Genomic DNA, 9,306 nt, shown 5'->3' with positions numbered 1-9,306 from the left:
TGTTCGTGTGCGCAACGCCATCCCAAGAAAGCTATGCACCAACTCGCCCAGCAAGAAGTTCTTCTACATTACTTTGTAGCCGTATGGCTGCGCTTGGGTGGATGTCAATGAGTAATTACTCCCTTACTACAAATCTACTCCACCTTGGGGGATTCCCCTAAAAATTTGATCAACACTTTTCCCACTTCGAGTTATTGATCAATTCGCTCTCGCCCTACCATAAGCTTGCCGTCCCGGTTAGCTCAATTGGTAGAGCGACTGCTCCGGTGAAGCGGTGTTCCCGGGTTCGAACCCCGGACGAGGATGAATTTTTCTTTAACTGCGAAGTTTTAGAGAAAGCTGTATAGCTTTCCTTTGTAGCCGTATGGCTGCGCTTGGGTGGATGTCAATGAGTAATTACTCCCTTACTACAAATCTACTCCACCTTGGGGGATTCCCCTAAAAATTTGATCAACACTTTTCCAACTTCGAGTTATTGATCAATTCGCTCTCGCCCTACCATAAGCTTGCCGTCCCGGTTACCTCAATTGCTAGAGCGACTGCTCCGGTGAAGCGGTGGTCCCGGGTTCGAAGCCCGGACCAGTACGAATTTTTCTTTAACTGCGAAGTTTCTGAGAAAGCTGTATAGCTTTCCTTTGTTACCGTATGGCTGCGCTTGGGTGGATGTCAATGAGTAATTACTCCCTTATTACAAATTTACTCCACCTTGGGGGATTCCCCTAAAAATTTGATCAACACTTTTCCCACTTCGAGTTATTGACCAATTCGCTCTCGCCCTACCATAAGCTTGCCGTCCCGGTTAGCTCAATTGCTAGAGCGACTGCTCCGGTGAAGCGGTGGTCCCGGGTTCCAACCCCGGACCAGGACGAATTTTCCTTTAACTGCGAAGTTTCTGAGAAAGCTGTATAGATTTCCTTTGTAGCCGTATGGCTGCGCTTGGGTGGATGTCAATGAGTAATTACTCCCTTATTACAAATCTACTCCACCTTGTGGGATTCCCCTAAAAATTTGATCAAAACTTTTCCCACTTCGAGTTATTGATCAATTCGCTCTCGCCCTACCATCAGCTTGCCGTCCCGGTTAGCTCAATTGGTAGAGCGACTGCTCCGGTGAAGCGGTGGTCCCGGGTTCGAACCCCGGACCAGAACAAATTTTTCTTCAACTGCGAAGTTTCTGAGAAAGCTGTATAGCTTTCCTTTGTAGCCGTATGGCTGCGCTTGGGTGGATGTCAATGAGTAATTACTCCCTTACTACAAATCTACTCCACCTTGGGGGATTCCCCTAAAAATTTGATGAACACTTTTCCTACTTCGAGTTATTGATCAATTCGCTCTCGCCCTACCATAAGCTTGCCGTCCCGGTTAGCTCAGTTGGTAGAGCGACTGCTCCGGTGAAGCGGTGGTCCCGGGTTCGAACCCCGGACCAGGATGAATTTTTCTTTAACTGCGAAGTTTCTGAGAAAGCTGTATAGCTTTCCTTTGTAGCCGTATGGCTGCGCTTGGGTGGATGTCAATGAGTAATTACTCTCTTACTACAAATCTACTCCACCTTGGGGGATTCCCCTAAAAATTTGATCAACACTTTTCCAACTTCTAGTTATTGATCAATTCGCTCTCGCCCTACCATAAGCTTGCCGTCCCGGTTAGGCCAATTATTAGAGCGACTGCCCCGGTGAAGCGGTGGTCCCGGGTTCGAACCCCGGACCAGTGCGAATTTTTCTTTAACTGCGAAGTTTCTGAGAAAGCTATATAGCTTTCCTTTGTAGCCGTATGGCTGCGCTTGGGTGGATGTCAATGAGTAATTACTCCCTTACTACAAATCTGCTCCACCTTGGCGGATTCCCCTAAAAATTTGATCAACACTTTTCCCACTTCGAGTTATTGACCAATTCGCTCTCGCCCTACCATAAGCTTGCCGTCCCGGTTAGCTCAATTGCTAGAGCGACTGCTCCGGTGAAGCGGTGGTCCCGGGTTCCAACCCCGAACCAGGACGAATTTTCCTTTAACTGCGAAGTTTCTGAGAAAGCTGTATAGCTTTCCTTTGTAGCCCTATGGCTGCACTTGGGTGGATGTCAATGAGTAATTACTCCCTTATTACAAATCTACTCCACCTTGGGGGTTTCCCCTAAAAATTTGATCAACACTTTTCCCACTTCGAGTTATTGATCAATTCGCTCTCGCCCTACCATAAGCTTGCCCTCCCGGTTAGCTCAATTGGTAGAGCGACTGCTCCGGTGAAGCGGTGGTACCGGGTTCGAACCCCGGACCACGACGAATTTTTCTTTAACTGCGAAGTTTCTGAGAAAGCTATATAGCTTTCCTTTGTAGCCGTATGGCTGCGCTTGGGTGGATGTCAATGAGTAATTACTCCCTTACTACAAATCTACTCCACCTTGGGGGATTCCCCTAAAAATTTGATCAACACTTTTCCCATTTCGAGTTATTGATCAATTCGCTCTCGCCCTACCATAAGCTTGCCGTCCCGGTCAGCTCAATTGGTAGAGCGACTGCTCCGGTGAAGCGGTGGTCCCGGGTTCGAACCCCGGACCAGGATGAATTTTTCTTTAACTGCGAAGTTTCTGAGAAAGCTGTATAGCTTTCCTTTGTAGCCGTATGGCTGCGCTTGGGTGGATGTCAATGAGTAATTACTCCCTTATTACAAATACTTATTACAACTACTCCACCTTGGGGGATTCCCCTAAAACTTTGATCAACACTTTTCCAACTTCGAGTTATTGATCAAATCTCTCTCGCCCTACCATAAGCTTGCCGTCCCGGTTACCTCAATTGCTAGAGCGACTGCTCCGGTGAAGCGGTGGTCCCGGGTTCGAAGCCCGGACCAGTACGAATTTTTCTTTAACTGCGAAGTTTCTGAGAAAGCTGTATAGCTTTCCTTTGTAACCGTATTGCTGCGCTTGGGTGGATGTCAATGAGTAATTAATCCCTTATTACAAATTTACTCCACCTTGGGGGATTCCCCTAAAAATTTGATCAACACTTTTCCCACTTCGAGTTATTGACCAATTCGCTCTCGCCCTACCATAAGCTTGCCGTCCCGGTTAGCTCAATTGCTAGAGCGACTGCTCCGGTGAAGCGGTGGTCCCGGGTTCCAACCCCGGACCAGGACGAATTTTCCTTTAACTGCGAAGTTTCTGAGAAAGCTGTATAGCTTTCCTTTGTAGCCCTATGGCTGCGCTTGGGTGGATGTCAATGAGTAATTACTCCCTTATTACAAATCTACTCCACCTTGGGGGATTCCCATAAAAATTTGATCAACACTTTTCCCACTTCGAGTTATTGATCAATTCGCTCTCGCCCTACCATAAGCTTGCCGTCCCGGTTAGCTCAATTGGTAGAGCGACTCCTCCGGCGAGGCGGTGGTCCCGGGTTCGAACCCCGGACCACTACGAATTTTTCTTTAACTGCGAAGTTTCTGAGAAAGCTGTATAGATTTCCTTTGTAGCCGTATGGCTGCGCTTGGGTGGATGTCAATGAGTAATTACTCCCTTATTACAAATGTACTCCACCTTGGGGGATTCCCCTAAAAATTTGATCAACACTTTTCCCACTTCGAGTTATTGATCAATTCGCTCTCGCCCTACCATAAGCTTGCCGTCCCGGTTATCTCAATTGGTAGAGCGACTGCTCCGGTGAATCGGTGGTACCGGGTTCAAACCCCGGACCAGGACGAATTTTCCTTTAACTGCGAAGTTTCTGAGAAAGCTATATAGCTTTTCTTTGTAGCCGTTTTCTTGGGATGGCGTTGCGCACACGAACAAACGTACACAGGAAGAGGCAGAAGACAGAAAGAGCGCTCTTTCTGTCTTCTGCCTCTTCCTGTGTACGTTTGTTCGTGTGCGCAACGCCATCCCAAGAAAGCTATGCACCAACTCGCCCAGCAAGAAGTTCTTCTACATTACTTTGTAGCCGTATGGCTGCGCTTGGGTGGATGTCAATGAGTAATTACTCCCTTACTACAAATCTACTCCACCTTGGGGGATTCCCCTAAAAATTTGATCAACACTTTTCCCACTTCGAGTTATTGATCAATTCGCTCTCGCCCTACCATAAGCTTGCCGTCCCGGTTAGCTCAATTGGTAGAGCGACTGCTCCGGTGAAGCGGTGTTCCCGGGTTCGAACCCCGGACGAGGATGAATTTTTCTTTAACTGCGAAGTTTTAGAGAAAGCTGTATAGCTTTCTGTTGTGTCCCCTTATTGCTTTTGTGTGTGTGCGCCCCCTCCTAACGACCACTCGCATTCCCCTCCTAACGACAGTTCGCATCCTCCTCCTAACGACCACTCAATCCTCCTCCTAACGACCACTCAATCCTCCTCCTAACGACACTTGCCCCTCGTCGCACGCTGTCACCAGATGCCCCCCCACGGTGCGCCCCCGCACCCTCCTCCTGTTCTGGGAAGCCACTCCCTCCCGTGGACGCTTCTCAGCTCCCTCCTTTCTTCGGGCGGCCAGTTCGGCTCCTGCCTCGGTCGACGCTGGTCGCACCCTCATCGGCTTTAAATAAACGAAGTCTAAAAGTACCGTGTGCGTCTTTCGCTGCATTCAACACAGCGACCGGACACGACAGTGGCGACGAGAAAGTGGATTCGACCCGCGCTACGCAACGCTATTGACAAGCCATGGCTACGCGAGGGTTTCCCAATCAGATACCAGAGTTCAACGGCTCATCGTGGTCATCGTGGGTTGGACGCCTTCAGTTCTACTTTGAAGCTAACAACATCACAGACCCAGCCTTGAAGAGGGCCAACCTGCTGACGCTGTGCGGGGAGCAGACCTACGATACTGTCTGCGCCCTTATTCAGCCAAGCACACCAGCGGCAGTGTCTTACGACGACATCGTAAAAGCGCTGCAAAAGCACTACGACCCAAGGCCATCCGAGGTCTACAGCCGGGCTCGCTTCCAACGACGAGATCAACTGGGAGGAGAAACTGTGAGCGCCTACGTAGCCGCGCTCAAGAAGCTCGCTGCCGACTGCAATTTTGGAACGCTGTCGACAACAGCTACCGGGCAGGAGGGAGACGCAGCTTCTTCTGCTAACACCACCATGCTTCCCTTGGACGTGATGTTACGCGACAGATTTGTGTGCGGACTGAGTGACGAGTCACTGCAGCAGCGCCTGTTCGCTGAGAAGGACCTCACATTCAGCAAAGCTTACGACATCGCCGTTCGAGCGGAGAGCGCCGGTCACCAGCAGAGAGGGATTCGCCGGAACACCGAGCCGGTACACCAGACAAGCAACCAGGTGCGCAAGCCTTCTGTTGTTGTAAAATCGGTCAAAAAGGCACAACGCTGCTGGCGGTGTGACGACCAACACAACCCCCAGGGATGTCGATTCCAGTCAGCCACGTGTAATTTTTGCCACAAGCGAGGGCATATCGAAAGAGCATGCATTACGAAACGGAGACTTGCCAAGATAAAGTCACCTTCCCAGCCTAATCACAGCGTCAACGCCTCAGAGAATACGCCGCTATCTGATCTCCATGGAACAACATCAGCAACACCATCTGTGTTGTACGACCTGAACACCATGGATCTCGGCACGCGACCGAAGATTTTTACAGAAGTAAGCGTACATCACCAGCTGATTAAGTTCGAGGTGGACTCCGGCGCAGCCTGTACTCTGATCAGTGAGGACACGTTCCGAACTTCATGGCCATCTGACGCACCCGCCCTGCAACAAGACGACACGCACCTGCGAACGTGGTCAGGACAGAATCTGCCACTATTGGGCTCTGCCAACGTGCAGGTTAACTACAACGGCCAGACCCATACGCTACCTCTGCTTGTTGTGAAGGGCACAGGATCAAGCCTTCTAGGGAGAAACTGGTTTTCTCCACTAGGCGTGATGATATGCGGCATACACCAGACGCCGAGCCAGAACATGGTTGAGCAACTGCAAGAGAAATACGAAAGAGTATTCTCGGAAGAGATTCCAGGAAACGAAGGGCCCCCGGTCACACTGGAGTTGTTGGACAACGCGCAACCCAAATTTCTGAAGGCCAGGCCGGTGCCGTTTGCTCTCCGAGATTCAGTTGAAAAAGAGTTGGACAAACTGGAGCAGCAAGGTGTCATCGAGCCGACGCAGCATTCCATCAAACTCTCAGCGTACGACTACGCTCTGGTCTACCGCAATGGGAGTAAACATCAAAACGCCGATGCGCTAAGCCGTCTGCCACTAGACGCAACTGTTGACGAACCATTTCCACCAGGAGACGTTCTGATGTTCGAAGCACTGCCAGAACCTCCGCTTACAGCAGGCACAGTTGCAGCATCTACGCAGAAGTGCGCAGCTCTCCGGCTAGTTTACACAGCTGTTCAACAAGGCAACGTGCATAAACTCAAAGGGGACAACTTCGACGCTTACCGCAGGCGAGCTACAGAGTTGAGCACCCATCGCGGCTGCATCATATTTGGGTCCCGAGTTGTGATGCCGAGAGAACTACGCGCACAAGCTATGTCTCTCATCCACGCCGGACATCGGGGCATCGTTGCAATGAAAAAGTGTGCCAGAAGCTACATGTGGTGGCCTGGCATTGACAACGACATCGAAACAGTGGTGCGAGAATGCAAGCCTTGCCAGAGCAGCCGGAGCGCCCCGCCGAAAGCTCCTGTCCCAGAATGGGAAAAGCCAGACACACCATGGCACACACTGCACATTGATTTTGCAGGACCAATTGAGGGCTGCACTTTCCTTGTGGTCGTAGATGCCTACACAAAGTGGCTTGAGATAAGGCAAATGGGACAGACGACTTCGGCAGCAGTCATTGACAACCTCCGATCACTATTTGCAACGTTCGGCCTGCCGCGCAAGGTAGTGTCGGACAACGGAACACCGTTTGTGTCTGCGGAGATCCTCAAGTTTTATCGCGACAACGGGATCTCATCAGTTACATCGGCCCCCTACCACCCAGCGACAAACGGACAAGCCGAGCGCTACGTAGCCGAGCTAAAACGCGCCCTTGAAAGAGATCAGACAGGCTCGCTGCAGCGCCGCCTTGCGCGCTTTCTCTTCAAGCAGCACACGACGGTTCAGAGCACAACAGGCGAGACCCCCTCGAAAATTATGTTCGAGCGTGAAATGCGAACCCAGCTCACAGCCATCCTCCCCGAGCCAAAGGCAGAGACGTTCCGGGAAGAAAAAGCAATTCCGCGCTGCGGCACGCTTAATGAGGGGCAGCGCGTCCTCGCCCGACAGTTTCTGAAAAAGCCACGCTGGGAGGAAGCTACAATTGTCAGACGCATAGGCCTGCGCTCTTGGCTCGTCAACATACATGGCACAGTAGCACGCCGACATCTCAACCAGCTGCGGAGATTTACGACGCCGTCTGAGAGCTGTCCGCCAGCGGAGAGAACACGTGCACCATTTTCCCACATAGCCTGGCACCTCTTCCCGGAAGAAGAGACTTCGCCCAGGACAGACCCAGGAGACACAGCGAACAACAGCCAGCCTACAAGTGTTTCTCCCCCGAGCGCACAAAGCCAGCGCGCCTCCACGCGTGAGCGCCGAACCCCTGCACGATACCAGGCAACTTTCTAAGGGGGAAGGAAGTGTTGTGTCCCCTTATTGCTTTTGTGTGTGTGCGCCCCCTCCTAACGACCACTCGCATTCCCCTCCTAACGACAGTTCGCATCCTCCTCCTAACGACCACTCAATCCTCCTCCTAACGACACTTGCCCCTCGTCGCACGCTGTCACCAGATGCCCCCCCCCACAGTGCGCCCCCGCACCCTCCTCCTGTTCTGGGAAGCCACTCCCTCCCGTGGACGCTTCTCAGCTCCCTCCTTTCTTCGGGTGGCCAGTTCGGCTCCTGCCTCGGTCGACGCTGGTCGCACCCTCATCGGCTTTAAATAAACGAAGTCTAAAAGTACCGTGTGCGTCTTTCGCTGCATTCAACACAGCGACCGGACACGACACTTTCCTTTGTAGCCGTATGGCTGCGCTTGGGTGGATGTCAATGAGTAATTACTCCCTTACTACAAATCTACTCCACCTTGGGGGATTCCCCTAAAAATTTGATCAACACTTTTCCAACTTCGAGTTATTGATCAATTCGCTCTCGCCCTACCATAAGCTTCCCGTCCCGGTTAGCTCAATTGGTAGAGCGACTGCTCCGGTGAAGCGGTGGTCCCGGGTTCGAACCCCGGACCAGGATGAATTTTTCTTTAACTGCGAAGTTTCTGAGAAAGCTGTATAGCTTTCCTTTGTAGCCGTATGGCTGCGCTTGGGTGGATGTCAATGAGTAATTACTCCCTTATTACAAATACTTATTACAACTACTCCACCTTGGGGGATTCCCCTAAAACTTTGATCAACACTTTTCCAACTTCGAGTTATTGATCAAATCTCTCTCGCCCTACCATAAGCTTGCCGTCCCGGTTACCTCAATTGCTAGAGCGACTGCTCCGGTGAAGCGGTGGTCCCGGGTTCGAAGCCCGGACCAGTACGAATTTTTCTTTAACTGCGAAGTTTCTGAGAAAGCTGTATAGCTTTCCTTTGTAACCGTATGGCTGCGCTTGGGTGGATGTCAATGAGTAATTACTTCCTTATTACAAATTTACTCCACCTTGGGGGATTCCCCTAAAAATTTGATCAACACTTTTCCCACTTCGAGTTATTGACCAATTCGCTCTCGCCCTACCATAAGCTTGCCGTCCCGGTTAGCTCAATTGCTAGAGCGACTGCTCCGGTGAAGCGGTGGTCCCGGGTTCCAACCCCGGACCAGGACGAATTTTCCTTTAACTGCGAAGTTTCTGAGAAAGCTGTATAGATTTCCTTTGTAGCCGTATGGCTGCGCTTGGGTGGATGTCAATGAGTAATTACTCCCTTATTACAAATCTACTCCACCTTGGGGGATTCCCCTAAAAATTTGATCAAAACTTTTCCCACTTCGAGTTATTGATCAATTCGCTCTCGCCCTACCATCAGCTTGCCGTCCCGGTTAGCTCAATTGGTAGAGCGACTGCTCCGGTGAAGCGGTGGTCCCGGGTTCGAACCCCGGACCAGAACAAATTTTTCTTCAACTGCGAAGTTTCTGAGAAAGCTGTATAGCTTTCCTTTGTAGCCGTATGGCTGCGCTTGGGTGGATGTCAATGAGTAATTACTCCCTTACTACAAATCTACTCCACCTTGGGGGATTCCCCTAAAAATTTGATGAACACTTTTCCTACTTCGAGTTATTGATCAATTCGCTCTCGCCCTACCATAAGCTTGCCGTCCCGGTTAGCTCAGTTGGTAGAGCGACTGCTCCGGTGAAGCGGTGGTCCCGGGTTCGAACCCCGGACCAGGAT

At 51.0% G+C, this 9,306-nt stretch overlaps 2 non-coding genes across 2 annotated transcripts; both read left to right on the top strand.

The window, feature by feature from the left end:
* Positions 1 to 1,355: 1,355 nt before the first annotated feature.
* TRNAT-GGU (transfer RNA threonine (anticodon GGU)) lies at positions 1,356 to 1,429 on the top strand. The gene has a single exon. It is a non-coding gene; the product is annotated as a tRNA-Thr (tRNA).
* Positions 1,430 to 9,232: 7,803 nt separating this feature from the next.
* Positions 9,233 to 9,306, top strand: TRNAT-GGU (transfer RNA threonine (anticodon GGU)). The gene has a single exon. It is a non-coding gene; the product is annotated as a tRNA-Thr (tRNA).

This window comes from Amblyomma mixtum, chromosome 1 (assembly GCF_055824585.1).
Source record: "Amblyomma mixtum isolate Tamu chromosome 1, ASM5582458v1, whole genome shotgun sequence".
NCBI classification, from domain to species: Eukaryota; Metazoa; Arthropoda; class Arachnida; order Ixodida; family Ixodidae; genus Amblyomma; species Amblyomma mixtum.
The sequence above is the reverse complement of the archived record's forward strand: the minus strand, read 5'-3'. Positions and strand labels throughout refer to the sequence as shown.